Source organism: Drosophila willistoni, chromosome 3R (assembly GCF_018902025.1).
Source record: "Drosophila willistoni isolate 14030-0811.24 chromosome 3R, UCI_dwil_1.1, whole genome shotgun sequence".
Taxonomy (NCBI): domain Eukaryota; kingdom Metazoa; phylum Arthropoda; class Insecta; order Diptera; family Drosophilidae; genus Drosophila; species Drosophila willistoni.
The window spans coordinates 12283768-12300141 of record NC_061086.1 but is presented as its reverse complement, the minus strand read 5'-3'; the positions used below and the strand labels follow the sequence as shown (position 1 = coordinate 12300141).

General features: G+C 40.0%; 1 protein-coding gene across 6 annotated transcripts in view; it reads right to left on the bottom strand.

The window, feature by feature from the left end:
• The window catches only part of LOC6650487 (homeotic protein female sterile), a 161564-nt gene that overhangs the window by 78297 nt on the left and 66893 nt on the right, over window positions 1-16374 (bottom strand). The window lies entirely within an intron of this gene.

The following is a 16374-nucleotide window of genomic DNA, read 5'->3' as shown; positions in this document are numbered from 1 at the left end:
TGTGTATGAATTAAATTTGGTTTTCTGTTACTGTTCTTGTTCTTTTAAATAATAATTCTTTTTCACAATTAAAACAAAAATTTAACACAATTTTCACTAGGAGCACAAGCACACTACACGTCCGGAAAAGAAAATGCCTGTCAAATGAAATGACAACAACAACAATAACAGTGTTGAAAGCCTCTCTCTCTCTACCTTTTGACAGCAGTGAAAGTTGAGCAAATTTATCGATAACTTTTTGAATAAGCTTTGACATAATGTGTCAATTAAATAAATATATGTACATGTGTATGTAATTAAATGGAATTTTTGTGCAAAAATCAAAAGAATTCTTTAGTGTCTTTGAAGAAATGTTTTTAACTCTTTCTAGAATTTTCCCAAAGGTAAGTACATGCATACATACGCACATTAAGAAAGGTGTGTGTGTGTGTGTGTGTAAATGTGTGGGCTTCTTACTACCCACACTTGAGCCAAATTCTTTGACGCATCACCCACAAACACACACACACACACAGAGAGACTACATAATAGCAAAACACAAAAGACGCACAAAATGGAATTCTCTAGCCAAAAGGTTGACACAATTTCCAACCGAGCAACAAAAAAAAAAAAAAGGAGAAGCTTCAATCTACGCCATCCACTCAACATAGTTCCATTCTGTGTGACATAAAAGCCATAGGAGAAAAGACATCGGCAGTCAGTCAGTCAATCCCCCCTGAAAATTACATTTACAATTTGATTTGCTTATGTAAATTATGAAAATTGCCCACAAAGAGTAACCACAAGTAAGATTCGATTTGGCGGCTTAACGAATAATGCCAAATGCAGCCAAATACAAAAAATAAAAAAAGAAGTAACAAAAAAGAGCCCAAAAGAAGAGAGAGAGAGAAAGATTGTTCATTGCTTTTTTGTACTGTAATTTGAAACAAATCAAATTTATTGCCCAGACGCACAGGCGCCGCCCGCCAATGGCAATTTTCAGATGCGGGCAGATGCGGCAAGCATATGAAATGAGAATGAAATCCTGGCCAGACCAAAAATTCAGAGATGGAGTTAAAGAGGAGTACGAAAAGTACGAAAGGGAATATGCTATTTGTACGTGCATATTCAAAAACGGGGCGCGGGCACATATTCTAATTAGATTTATAACGCAACAATAACTGTGTGTCTCTGTGTGTGTGTTTGTGTGTGACTGGCAAAAGATTTTTCCAAAAATTTAAAATTTTTGAATTATGGTCAGGAGAAGGAATGGCAGAAGGGGTGGACCATTCAAAAAATAAAGATAAGCGCAACGTGAAAAATCAGTGAGTCATGCTGTATTAGTGGATTGCCAGCGATCCCTATACGGTCCAGAGACCATGCCATGGATTTCAGGCAAAAAAAAAATAATGGAAATAGGATGGAATGAGGTTGCGAGACGCGTGTTTCAGATTTTCGATTTAGCACACACACCGTTTTTTGTCCTCTCCTTTTCTGACTCACTGGGAAACTAATAAAAAAAAAAAAGGAAAAAAATTAGCCCGACAACGACGACAAAGTAAAGTTTCATATTACATGCAAGCAATTTGGCAAATAAACTGTCAGCAATTGGGTCGAGCAAGTAAGAGAGATGCCAATGAAGAAGAAGATGCCAATGGTTCAGTTTGGCGGCTCAATCGATGCCAGCTCTCTGAATAATTCACAGAGAGACACAAACTCGCCTTGAAAGAAAATGGCAAAATATGTGTGCAGCTTGACTGTCCCCAGGGCACAACGCACAATAAATAAAGCTGGGCAGGACACGGCAATGGCAGGGGGATTCGGAGTAGTCTGTGTGGGTCTTGGTTCTCTGGTATGGTATGTCCTCAGGGTTGGTTAGTCCACACACACACATATACAAAAGAAAAGGGGCTACCAGACTCACATTACCTATTCCTCAGGCTCTTAGTGGTTGCTGATGGGATGGTGGAGGAAATGGAGAAAAATCGAGGCAGCTGAAATTATCACAAGGCATTGCCGATCCAACTTTACTATTCGCTACGCAATGAAATTCGAAATTCGAAGCAAATAATGCGTGACAGGTAATTAGATTATACTAATTTTGCCTTTTATTAGGCAGCCGGGTAGAAATGTTACGCTTAGCGCATTTCCTCAATTTTTGGTTAATAATTTTATTAGTGAGTTGTATCGTTGTCGTCCCCTCTCTCTCTCTCTCTCTCTCTCTCTCAAGGGAATGCTGTCGACGCAGTGTTGCAAAGCGCCTGTCAAAATCATGCCTGACAGGCGACACACAATCCAATGTCGCAATGCAACACTGTGTAAGTATGTCAAAGTTATCTGATTGCTACACATGTACCGTGTTCTCTTTTCCTATCCCGTGTCTCTCTCTTGCCTGCTGTATGTGTGTGTGTGTGTGAAGGAAATATAATTAATAATTCATAGAATACATACGATTGACAGCAATTCGCCCAGCAGGTTGAACTCTTTTTTTTTTGGGCTCCTGTTTCGTTTTATTTATTTATTTTTCTGTCCTCTGAGTTGGTTTCGGTTTTTTTTTTATACTTTTTATTTGCACTCATAAATTTTCAATTACATATGCGAGAGAGTTTGCACGGCGGTCGCGCGCTCTCTCACTCTCTTTTTATATCTTTGTGTCTTTCTACCTCTTTGGTCTTTGTTTTTTAATTTAATAAATTAATAAAACACCAAACGTGACAACACTGGCAACAGCCACGCGACAGCCCATCAAAGTGGCAAAGTGTTATTTGCATTTTTAATGCACCTTTGCTGCGTTTCGCGTAAAAATAATTATCAACTGAATTGATGATGAGGGAGAAGAGCGAGAAAGAGAGGTGATAGGTACCAAAAACACACAGATCTGGCAAAGGAAAAAGTCCATTACATTCTCCATAACCATTAGCCCAACACCCATGTTAATTGAATTTTCTTAAATTTTCAATCAAAAAAACTGAAATTTTTCTTTAAATTTCACTTTCAGTTTGCCGTTAATTGCAATGGTTAAAGACTAACAATTTGCAAAGGACGGCGACGGCATGTAGATTTAAGGGAGGAAGGGGGGAAAACTCGAAAAAAAATGTTTACTTTTCCTTTTGGCACACTTTGCAACAATGGGCTGAGCGTTTCCTGGCGCATCTGGACGCAGTTAACCTCAATTATGTGCACAAAGAACAGGCGAACCAGCTACCAGACACTCAGTCAGACAAACAGGTAGTATAACCCAACCCCAAGTACCAACTACTAGTACTAGTAGAAGCCCTCTCTTGCCTCTCTCGTCCTACCTTTTGTGCAGTAGTTAAAATATTTAAGGAATAACAGCAACAAAAAGACTGAAAAAATGCCATGAAAATTCTTTAAAAAACTCAAAAACGAAAAGCGAAAAAAGAAAAACGAATGAAAGAAATAGGGAAATATGAAGGGAAAAGTAAGTAAGATGAAATGTTGCCGCAGGCATTAAAATAATAAGGATAAGGAAGCGGTTGTTAACCACGAAACCGCTCAAAAATGAATGAAAGCCAGTCAGTGTTGGATATAAAGAGTCGGATTCGGTGTTGGAGTTGGAGTCGCAGTCACAGTCAGAATGGGAGTGTGACTCCGGGAATGGCCTGTGGTTCATTATGCGTTTCCTGTTTGCATAAGCCAACCTCAACCAACCAACCCAACCAACCATCCATACAGCCATCCATGCCAGCTCTTGCCCGGGGAGTTGCTAGTTGTAATTGTTATACGGCTTGTTGTTGCTACTGCACCAGAAAAAATATACTCCTATCCGTGTCCCATTGTGTCGAGCGTTAAATTTGGAAAGTTTGCCCTGCAATGCCCCGCGGCTATTGACAAAAAAAGAAAGGAAAAGTCCACCAAAAAAAAAAAACGAAAAAGTAAAATGTAAATTACAATGCAGTCATAGGCGGCAAGAATTTTCATTATACTTAGTTGCGACTTGAATAAATATTGAAAAACATCGCCCACCCAATATTAACCATTAGCCAAAACTCTTTGACCCAATCAGATAGGAAGGCGGCAAGGAAGGCAAAAATAATGGCATAATTATGACTGGCAACAAAAATTTTCCATATGAATGAATTTCGCACAATTATGCTCGCGTAGGCAAGCCAGCCAGTCAGTTAGTCAGTCAGCCAGTCAAAGACTCTCAGATCCCGTCGTGGCACATGTCAGCACATGGCATAGACGACGATGAGGTTGATGAGAATGATGATGACGATGATGATGATAATGATGCGGACGACGACGACGTCGGCGACGATGATGATGGGTGGCAAGCAAGCAAAGAGGAAAAGCAACTTCATTCACAATTAAGCTAAAAATATGCCAAAGACAGCCGTTGCGACAATTTGTGTCGTCTGCGTAGGTACAATAAAATTTATTGTCAAGTGCAGTCACAACATTCAAACAAATAGGACATAAGAAATTGTAGAAGCGGGTGTTGGAGATGATGCCGGTGGTTAGGTGTATCACCAAGATTCATGGATGGGAAAAACCTGGGAACCTGGTGAAGCAATGGGATTGAAAATGGGAAAGGCGGAGTCATGCTGTCGCTCACTCTCTGTGCAACTGGCAGCAGCAGGCTGTGACGGGGCAGAGGAGAAGCGAGGAAAAAAAAACCCAAGAGAGAGAAGAATAACGAAATCAACAACGCAATCTTAATGAAGGCAATAATTCAAACAAAATGCAAAATTCCCTTAACAAACTGTAGGAAGTCGTCAGCCAAGTCACTCACTCACTCACTCACTCACTCACTCGCTTGCTGTGTGAGTGGCTGATGCCTCATTCATTTCGTTTTCCAGCTACATCAGACTTGAAGACCTCCGCGAGACACAACATTGAGAAATTGCCGCCTAGTGTCGACATGCTAAGAAAAATTCCTTGTCGAAATTAAATTTTTACAAAATCAAATAAAATTCAATGCGTGCCAACGGCATCCACATCCACCCATCCACCTTTTCCTACGTACTCCTACTCCAGCTACTGCTACTTCTCCTCCTCCTCCTGATCCTCCTCCTTCTTCTTCTTATTCGCGCTCTGCCTATTTTACCTCCTCGCGTTGGCAGCAATTCCCCTGACATTTCTCATATTAATTAGTTTGTATTTTTGGCATACAAAATAAAACACAAAATTGTTTAACATTTGCCCTGTAGCACATTAAGTGGCAACATTTGTCAATTTGCGTTTTGGGTCAACTGTGAATCTCTCTTTTACCCTCCTCTTCCTCCTCATCTGCGGCATTACCACCGCTTGGGCTCTGAGCCCAATCCCAAGGCCCAAAATGTTGTTCGGACCGTTGTGTAGTTAATGGCAACACATTTGCCTAAATAATGAGGCACCGGTGTATTGCTTTGAATTCGATTTGGCTTGATTAAAAATATATTTCATTGTTCAAGTTGCTAGTGGATGTTGTAGTGGTGCTTGCTACGGTGGGTGGGTGGTTTTAGGCATCTGTTTGCTGAAGCAGCTGAGAAGCTAATCAGGCAAATGTGGCACAGTTATGGTAAGGTGTACATTGGTTAGATGGCAGACGGCAGACGGCAGCATTAGTTAGTCCAATGACAGAGACAGATGATGGAATTATGTTAGGGTCAACTGTAAATTATCTGCACCGTAACGAAAATGTCGGACCTTAATCTGATTTAATGTGTTCTGGGAGACACAACGACTAACCGATTGACAAATGATCAGAATGCAACAAAACGAGCAAATGCTAATATTCTATATTGATGCTGATTGTCATTTGGAAACTGACGGCCAAAATCTGACGCCATTTTAAATGAGTTTTGCTTTAATTTTAGACTTTACCTTTGGAATTGCATCAGTTCTTAAGTATAGTTGGTCATAAATCTTTACAATTAAACTAAACTAAATTAAGATATTAATCTTATTATTTGCTATGACTTAAAGTTCGATTTTTGTGAGACTTGCTTTCCTTACTTTGAGTAGGGCTCAATAGTGAGAAATATATTCTTTATCAGTAATTAGTTTATTTAGCTTTCAACTAAATTAGTTATCATGACAATTATTCTCAGTCTTTAATTGAAAAAAATCACTTATTCCCATAGGACAATGATCTTTAATATCGTTTAGTTGGAAATGCCGATGGACAGGTTCTTAAGCTTTTCCGTTTTGTATACTCAGTCTTTGCTAAACTATTGCATTACACATTCTAAGCAGCTTAGAGAGTAATCCCCTTTCTCTCCTCACTAGCCAAAACTTTCTTAAAATCAACCAAGCCGAACGAACAAAGAAAAAGATTCTAGTAGCAGCAGTAGTGTTAGTAGTAGTTTCTTGCTTACAAAGAGTGAGTGTCCCATTAAACCACTCATAACCCAGATACTTTGCAGCACTTCAAAAGGAGGAGAAAAAGGAAAAAAAAAATGTATATAAAGAAAAACAATAAGTAAAAATGTCAAGGAACGAGAGGGGATGGGGCAAGGCAAGGCAAGGCAACGGGTTGGGAGCGACAGCTTGTTTGGCCGGTACTTATGCCAAATGCGTTTGCGATTTGTGTCAATAAACGCAGCGGCAGTTGCAACTGAGGAGCAGCAGCAGCAGAAGCAGCAGCAGCAACCGAGATAGAAAGAAAGAAATTTCTATTATCTGTGCAAAGTGTGCGCGAAATTGAAATTTGCAGGCTGTGTCGTCCTTTTGGCTAGAGAGCAAGCAGTTGGGGATAGAAAGAGCGAGCGGTGGCAGTGCTCTAAATTTTCATAGCTATCCCAGTTGATAAACTCTAATATGACATTATGGGGTAGCAGGAGCAGCAAGTTTTGCCTTTGCCTTTGGCTTCCTGTGCAGCAGTTCGTCCTCCATTGTGGAGAGGGGAGACGCCTGGGCTTATGCTAGCATTTTGTGAAATTGCATTCGAGTTTGCTTGCTTGCTTGCTTTCCTGCTCGTCGCGTTATTGCACTGGGGAACAGCATCAACATCAGCAGCAGCAACAACAACAGCAACAGCAACAACATGCATAGGAAAACATGGCAACAAGTTTACAAACACATTGCGGTTTCGCGTAAAAGTCAATTACCATTTTAACTGGCTGTCGCTACTATGACTACCCCCAACTCCTACTATACTAGAGAGTTGATCCACCTGCTTCCCCCACCCCATCTCCAATTCAAACCAATTGAAACTCAAACCAAGCCAAGCCATTGAGTCAATCAGTTGGTAATCGATTTTGTCTGGGAAATCGAAATCGCAATGGAAATCGGTCTGGTCTGTTGCTTGAGGTTAACAAATATGCCGATGCTTTTTACGCACAATTTTCCTTTGGCAAGTTGGCGCGTTTGCGAAATTGAATGCAAATATTTATTTTTTATTTGCAGCCGCAACACACAGTCAGTCACAATTTCCAATGGTTGAATGTTATTTGCCACCCAACCCCACACCCCACACCCCTCTCTCTATCTCTCTCTTGATTCCGACATAATTAGACGACGATGTAAATATGTCTGTCTGTCTGTCGTTTGTTGAGTTCTTCCGTCTGTCTATCTGCGGATTCCAATTGCAAATGGAACTCGACTCGACTCATCATAGATTTGTTATAATATTTGCCCATGTAAATTGCCTTGAGCCACAGACTTGGCCAACCGTCGTCGTCGTCGACGTTGTTGCTGTTGCCGTCCAATTCTACAACACATTCATTTATTGCTGGGGCGTCAACCTTTTCAAGTATTATTCATAATTGAATTTTCATGTTTGCCACTAACATTTATGAGTTAGTTTTAAAAAAAATTATAGAGAGGGAATAACAAAAAATATGTATAGTAGAAAAAAAAGCCAACAACAAGTGTTTCAACACACAAAACACGCAACGTTACGGAAATGCCAGGCTAGTATTTTAGTGGGCAAAAGTTCTTCTGGGGCTCTGTTTTAATAACATAATTGAAAAGTGGCTGAGCAAGGTAAATGGAATGCAGCCGGCAGCTGGCTTTGATTACACACACACACACACACACACACACACACACACACACACGTACACCACATAGAGCACAAGGGATTGGAATTGAGGGTTGAATGTTGTTTTGCTAGTGTTTTGGAGGATGGTCGCGTGTTACGACGCCTTGTTAACATGCGTTTGTCCTTTGGGTGCCTCGGTTGATATTAAGCAGTTACATAGCAGTTATAACAATGCATTTCAAAACTGGGGAGTTGTCCTTATTACCGTAAATCAATAAGCAAACACACACGGCCACAGCTCCTAGACAATAAAGCCGATTGACAGAGGAAGGAGAACCGGCGGAGTCTTATAATTAACTGCAGTTTTACTCATCGTTGAATCAGAATGATGCTGATGCTGATGACAAGAGGACCAGAGCATACACAGTTGAATGAGTTTTGGCCATCAACATAAGCGAGATATTGATTCGTTTCTCATTGCATTCTGCTGTAAAATTTGCTGACTGTCACCAGAGGATATTTCTCTTCTTTTTTACTTTTTCCCCTGAAATTATCATGCGTTGACTTTGCTGCCCTACCATATCGGAAGGAGGGAAGCGGAAGCATCACATCCAGATGAATAATGAGCATTCCGCGTTCGCTTGGCGCAAAATTGCAACTATTTTGCATACCATTTGAAGCATTTTAATTTGAATTTTCTTTTACAAGTGATCAGTGCTGGACAGGAGCCAGAAGAGCCAAAAGAGCGCCCCAGCTAAGTTGGATGGCTCCTTCACCTAATGGCGTTTGCTGTAGTTGTTGGCAACATTAAGGATAATTGTTGTAGTTAGCATGTACTCTGGCATTTATAATGTGCTTCATTTATTTCTCAAACAGCTTTTTCTCTCTCTCTCTCTCTTTCACTCTCTATCGCTGTGGAATTTTATATTTTCTTCTTTTGGAATTACTTCACTTTGCATATTTTGCTTTCATATTATTTAAGGAAAAAATGTTGATTATGCATTCTATTACTGTGGTCGAAGTCCTGGTAGGAGAAGCTATAACAGTATTGGGTATTAAATTCTCATTGACGTAAGTGAAGTTTTCTCAAAATGAAGCATTTACCTGTAATCTTTACCTTTCATCAACTAAAAATGAACAACTCCAGCCAACACTTGGCCAATAATAGATTTCTGAGCTCGTTAATTGCACAGCAATGAGTTCACAAAAGCACAATAGCTTTTGGTTCATAACTAGATTGAATATCTCTACCAAACGCCTCCTCTGCATATCATAATTTCAACAGTGCCAGTCAGCAGACAAACTCAAAAACTCAACTAACAGACAAACAAATTGACGTGCCGACACATAGACTAATGGTCATGAGACTACATTTCACTACACCAAACGGTAGCAACATTCACACAAGAGCGAGGGTAGTATCACAATTTGCTTTAATTTCCAAATTACCAAACTATATTTTCCAAAAACCAAATTCCATATTCACTCTTTGTTTAGTTTTCTTCTGAATAAAAGTTGTTCTATTCCAAAACTTTGTGTCACAACCCTCGTAGATTGCATTGGATGCTGGATCTCCTGCCTTTTAAACAACAAATTGCCAGCTCGTAGCAAAATGATAGACAAATGCCAATAGATAGACAAAATGGGCAATGGGGAAAGAGAGGGAGCAGCAAAGAGGGGAGAAAAACCAAAAAAGAAACTGAATAGAGAGACAGAGCATGCACGAGAATAGCGCGCTTTTATGGTAAAAATTGCATAAATAAATCATGTTCTAATATTGCACTTGCCCTTGCAACAATCTGTCAAAATGGGAGCAAGCTTCGCTCTCACCCATATCACTGGATGCTACCGCTGGATGCTGGTGCAAGTGCACAGACAATGCCATCAGAGTGAGCAACATACTGAGTGACGGAGGATTGAGGGACTGAGGTCCTGGCATGGCGTGAATGAGCGCGCACAAAATGGCGTTTAAGGCCATAAACAGCGCCATCAGCGCAACAGCAAACTGGCAACGCAATGCAACGCAGGAGGAATGAATCTATGTGGATGATGTTGATAAAGAAGAGACGAGCTGTGCGAACATAGAGGACAGATGGGCAAACCAATCGATCCGTGGACATAGATAGCACCCAGAGTTATCCCATACATATATATACATATATATAGGATGAAAAGGCGGCGCGACCTGCTCCTGTGCACTTGCTGCACTTGACAATGCCCAACGGCCGACGGGGCCAAACATCCTACTATGGAACCAAGGGATGGACGGTCCTCTCTCTGTGTGTGTGTGTGTGTGTCGACCGCTTCTCTGACTAACTGATTCGGCTGTCTGTTTTGGCGCTTAATTCGTCACTAAATGAGATTTTTTGCTGTATCTGTTGTTGTTGCTGCTGGCTCCGGGTGCAGACCATTGTTGTGCGCTGTCGAAATTGCTATTTTGGAAGTTTTGGCATGGTCGAAAGGAAGGGTTTTTGGTTGCTGGTACCGCTGATGCTGATGCTGATGCCGTGCGGTGGATTTCGGCATCGTTGAATATATGTGAATGTACGTGGCCGTGGCCATTGCTCGTTGCCGTTGCCGTTGCCTGGCGCCGACAGTTGCAGCCACTTTGCAATAACACAGCGTGAAATTGCAACGCCAAATCGAATCAGTCCGCACGGGAAATTCGATTTTTCTCCTCTCTCTTTCGCTCTTTGTCTCTCTGTCTCTTTCTCCTATTTTTTGTCTTTTATTTTTCTCATGTTTGTTGCCTTCTTTTTTTTTTTTGGATGCTACTCCTCTTTGCGGGCAATCAGACAGCAACAAATGCTTGTCGAATTTGAAGTGAAACCGAAACAGAAACCTGACCATAGCCATACACTCTTTGGAGCAGGAGCAGCAATTTAAGGAACACAAGTTTTTCGGTCAAACAGTTGTTAAAGGCAAACAGACTACAGGATAACAGCAGCAATACGTGATAGTCTCATTCAATGGGGCCATTCATCAGCACCAGCTCTAGCTCTAGTGCATAATGAAATGAAATTACAAAATGGATGGTTGATGTTGCTGCTAAATGTCTGTATACTATGTCTGAATGTGTATGTGTTGTTGCATGTGTTTTGTAGCAATTTTTGCATAGTCTGTTGCTTACACTTGCGCGCTATCAATCAGGCACACCCGTTGTTGTTGTTATTCTCCTTCTAACTCATCATATATTCAGTTTCGTACTCTTTTGTTGCATAAATTGCTTATTTATTGTTTAATGGGCAAATACGAAAAGTAGATGACGTGTCTGCGGTGTTTGTTAACAACATTTCAAATTTGTTGTCCTGGGGCCACATTGTTCCGAATATTTCGATGTGCAATTGCTAAACAGGTGAAAATTCAAATTCAATTCAGATTCGAGTGTCTATTGTTTGGCAGATAGTTTTCGTCCAAAATGGAAAAGCAAATGAAATGCTAAACGTATTGTGCTTGATGAAGCGGTAAATGAATTATGCAATTTGCAAATGAAATTCATGTAATTTTGTGCTTTTGAAAAAGTATTTTGATTTACATTTGAATAGAGAAAAACTCTTGAAAGAAATTAACTAAAATTTCAAATTTTGTAAAGCATAAAAAATAGGTTAAACTAGCTAAGCAAGGTCAACAAAAATTCGGAAAAGTTAGAGCTTTAAGATCATAAATTTTTCTAATTAAGTTGACTTGAAATGGGTTTGAATAACATTTAAGAGAGGAAAACACTTGAAGCCAATTAAATAATAATAAATGACAGAAATATGTTACGATTTTATTTGATTTTTATTTAGAATAACTTTTGAGATTTATTTACTTCTTCCTTGTGTTTTAATGGCAAAGTAATAGATTTCCTGCCTGTCATTTCACAGTTGATTTTCCAATCTACATAGTGTCATTTGCATATACAAGTCTGAGGGGAAACCGTTAAGTCAATAACTATGCCACAAAAGTGGCATCATCCTCAACTTCCATCCCATTGCCATAATCATCTTCATCATCACCATCATCATCATCATCATTATCCAATTTTGGTCAATCCTTATGCCAATCAACAATAACAGTAACAACAAACACACACATTCATCTCTCACAGGTAAGTGGGGCTTGCCAATCAAATGAAAACCAAGTCCAACTGCATCTTTAAACTGAAAGACAACTGCAGCTAAAGGAGACGACATCGGCAGGCAATATATACATACATATAAACGATATGCAAAATATGCAACAGATGCCATCGTTGGCAGACTTCTGACTCCTGTGGCAGCCTCCTGTCGCTTTGCGCCCAATTACGCCTTCAAATTGAGTGATAAATGTCTTGAAGATGGCACATAAATAAACTTGAGTTAAATTTATTACACAACCCACACAAAGACTTCATAAAAATGCAAACTAAATGAACTATTAAAAGGCCGCAGCAGCGGCAAAACATGAGAAACAAACGAATAAAATCGAATAAGTAAACAAACCAAAGCCAAAAGCCCACGAAAAACAAAAAAACAGAAAAGGAATTCAAGCGCAGACAATTGAATTGCATTGCAGAACAAACAACAAGATGTGGCAGGGGCAGATAGAGGCACAGGGACTGGGACAGAATAAGGGAGGAGGCCCAAAAAGAAAGAGAGACAAACGCGAATGCGGTGTGAGAAAAAATGCAAATAAATGCGCAAATAAAATGTGCAATCAACTTGGCGGCCGATGGGGTCTGCGAGATGTGGCGGGCAAGTATCCAAGACGAAAGTGTGAATGTTGCGCATGCGCAGCCGCCGCAAGGAAGAACACAGTGCGCATCAATTAGGCCGCCAGGAACGGCCATCGCAAACGGCAAACAGCAAACAGCAACAGCAACAGCTACAGAAACAGCAGCACGAACTGCCCCAAAAGATAAAGCAATGCAATGGACAACTGGCAACAGAATACACGGAGGCTGCAGCAGCCAGCCACACAAATGAATAAAACGTTTAGATAAACAAATACAGAAGAATGCTGAAATGCTGTTAAAAGCTACAAAATGAAGTGGCCGTTGGCGGCAATGGGATGAGAGCATTGGGGATTGCCTCCAAAATGGGGGAACTGCGACTGGGCGACTGCGACTGCGACTGGGATTGGAAATCAGTTTTGGGCTGCTGCCCCTCGTCTCCTTTGCCTGCTGACAGCAAACCGGCAACAATTTCAATGAACATGCGCGCACACAGTTGAAGAGCAAACAAATTTATTACGCGCCGTTTGAACAGCGCATAAATTTAAGAGCTATCCCTGGTCCACTACACCAAGTCTCCCTCCCAAGTCACGCCGAGCAAGATTAACATACTTGTGGCCAAGAGAGAGAGAGAGAGAGTGACTTTGACTTCGACTCTGACTCTGACTCCGTCGCTGATTCTGATTCTGTGTGTCTGTTTCCGACTCCTTTTCGAAACAAGATGGAGGAGAGCGAACTGGCATCCCAATCGTCCCGATCGGCCAGCTTTGCGTGCAACGTGCAACGTGCGTGATTTACAAACAGCGCCACATTTGGCAAACATTTACGGGAACTTGTCTCTGAAAACTACGTAAAACGATTTAAAGCTGAACACGAGCAATTTGTGGATAGGCTGGGCAATGGCAACTCGTTTGGCTTTACTTTGAATTGAATTGAATTGAAGATTGCCTTTTTTACCCCCCCTTTCTCTCCCTTTTGGCTCTTGGTTCTTTTTGTTTTTTGGGTGAAGATTTGGGTTACCTACCTACCTAACTGCCCACCCGCTGCTCGGCACGATGCTGAAAATTTATGTGGCCCCATCGACAATTGATTGTTGATTTCTTGAATTTGAAATGATTCTCCGTTTCTTTCGTCAGTACAAAATATTTCTTTTTAGTTTAAAGTAATTCAATATCTTTAAGATACAACTAATTTTCAAAATGTTGTGAAATTAATTTATGATAAGTAGACAATGTGAGTGTGAGAGACAGAGAAAGAAATGGATGTGTAGGCTGGTGATTTCCTTAGAATTTTGAGCTGTCCGCAATGTCATTTACAGGTATTTCTTTACATTTTGTTGTAGCTGCGGGACCTCACACTTTTTTGGGTATTGATTTTTTCTTTTGCTTGAAAAATACTGTGACATTTCGATTTATTTTTATTGATTCTCCAAGGGCGACGACGACGACGACGACGAAGAGATGATGCTCTAAAATGCAAGTCAGGCGCCTCTGGCACGCAAGTGATCATCACACCTTGATAAACACAGAAAGGGAGAGAGAGAGAGAGAGAGAAAGAGAATTCTTCCTCACACTTCTTCTCACTCCAAAAAGTTGGAGAATCAGAGTCAGAGTATCAGAGACACAGCGGCCAGTGCAGTTGGGGCCAAAAAACGTATCGAATTTTATTGAAATTCAGTACCACATTCACATGCATGTTATGAATGTATGTGTATGTGTGTGTAACTGTGTGTGTGTGTGTGTATTTGGGTGCGTGTTATCTGTTAGCTGCCTGTGCATTTGTTACTTTTATGCTTGATTTATTGACTTTATTTTATGGCCGCTTGATTGGACACTAAATGAGTTTTTAAACTCCATACGAAACGGGGCGGACCTTATCAATTTTTTTTATTCCCCCTCCCCCCCCACTTGAAGTTTTGTTATGGAATGTTTTCTGGTTGGGAAGTTAAAGGCACTTACGTTTACAATTTAACCCACGTTTGATTTAAAGTCTGACAAAACGTTTCGATTTTAATGCGGATATGAAATGGCATCCGCCTTCGCTCCCTTTATCTCCCTCACCACCATTTACCATGCAAGCATGTGTCTTGTATTCTGATGGAAACTTACCTGAAACGAAAGAAAGGTGAAAAGAAAGAAATGTTAATTAAATTGTATTTTATTTTAAGGTAAATGTTTGTAATGCAATTAAAGATATAAAATGAACAATCAGTTTAACTCGTCCACTGAAGGAAAATTTAACAACTTTTACAAGGCAAAATATTCAGTGCAAGTACAAGAAATTCATTTAATTGGGCTCATGTAAATACATTGAATTTAAATAACAATAAAAGAGATTTACAATTTTATATGGATTGCACACATTTAAAGTGAAAGCAAATGCTGAAATTTGAATTCTTTGTTCAGTTCGAATTGTAAATCGGCTTCTTAAGGCTTCTTTGTGAAGTTAACTTAATTTCTTCACAAGTAAATCAAACTGATTATAAATTAGAGCAACTCATCAGAATTTTCTAGTATGAACTAGAACTTGTGAAAACAGAGACAAACCAAGAAGAGATCACCTTGTGCTTGATCTATTTGGAATTCTTAAATGATAACAAAAGTCAGAATTAACAAAACAAACTGACGAAGAATTGATATGTCATCGATTGATTTATAGATAGGTATGAAAGTTTGCTTTGATTTTCCATTTTGATTTAGTTTGTTGTCACTCAACATCATTTTTATCACCATCTTGCTGGGCTCTCTTTTACTTAATGATGTCGGGCAATATGTAGTCAATTATTTTACAGCCCACTTCATTCTCAGATTCTCAGATTCTCAGGCCGAAGCTGAAGCTGGAGCTTCAAGCCATCAATTCAATCTGGTTATTCGAATACTCCAGACCAAGTATCTAAGGTTTATGGCTCATGTCAGACTGATTTGAATAAGAAGACCCACGCAATGTACATAATTACAAACGAACATCAAAGTCGTGCACAGACATGGACATAAAAACATGTTAACTATAATTAAACATAAATATCGCAACGGGAAGAACAACAACAGCAACAACAAGAAATAAAACAACAATCGACAAAAGAGCACGTGAATAGCAAAAGTGTCCATCAAAACCTAGGCATTTGTTGTTGCTACAAGCAAATGACGCAGAATTCTTTTTAATTAAACATGAAATTACTTTGTCGTTGCCGGACGGGCAGACAGACAAACTGACAGACAGTCAGACAGACCGAGAGACTAGATGGAGAGAAAGACAGATCGGCAAAAACTACAAGTTTATATACATATATGTACACCTACTTTGTATATAGTTCTTAGAGTGGAATAGAAAAATCAAACAACTTTACTGCACTAAATCATTTAATTTAAGTTTCAAAAAAAACTTTATAGAATAAGCCAGGAAACAAGGAGGTAGAGGGAAGGTGGAGGTGGCAGGGGGGCAATATCGGCACGTAATAATCATTTACATGAACACTCGCATAAATGTCACGTTGCTGCGATTATAAAAATAACTTGAAACTCCAAACTCAACTAATGGAGTGCTGCCCCTCAAGGCTGCGGCTGCGGCTGAGGCTGTGGCCACAGCAGATACCTGATTCTCCTATACAAATACTTATATAAGTATATATATGTATCTACATAAATGTATGTATGTATGTCAGTCTGCCCCGTTGGCAGTCATAAATTAATGAATTTTTATTTGCTTATGCAATGGGAAAAATTGCAGACCGTCGCCCCGTCTATCTGCTACAATAATGAAAGCATCATATCCT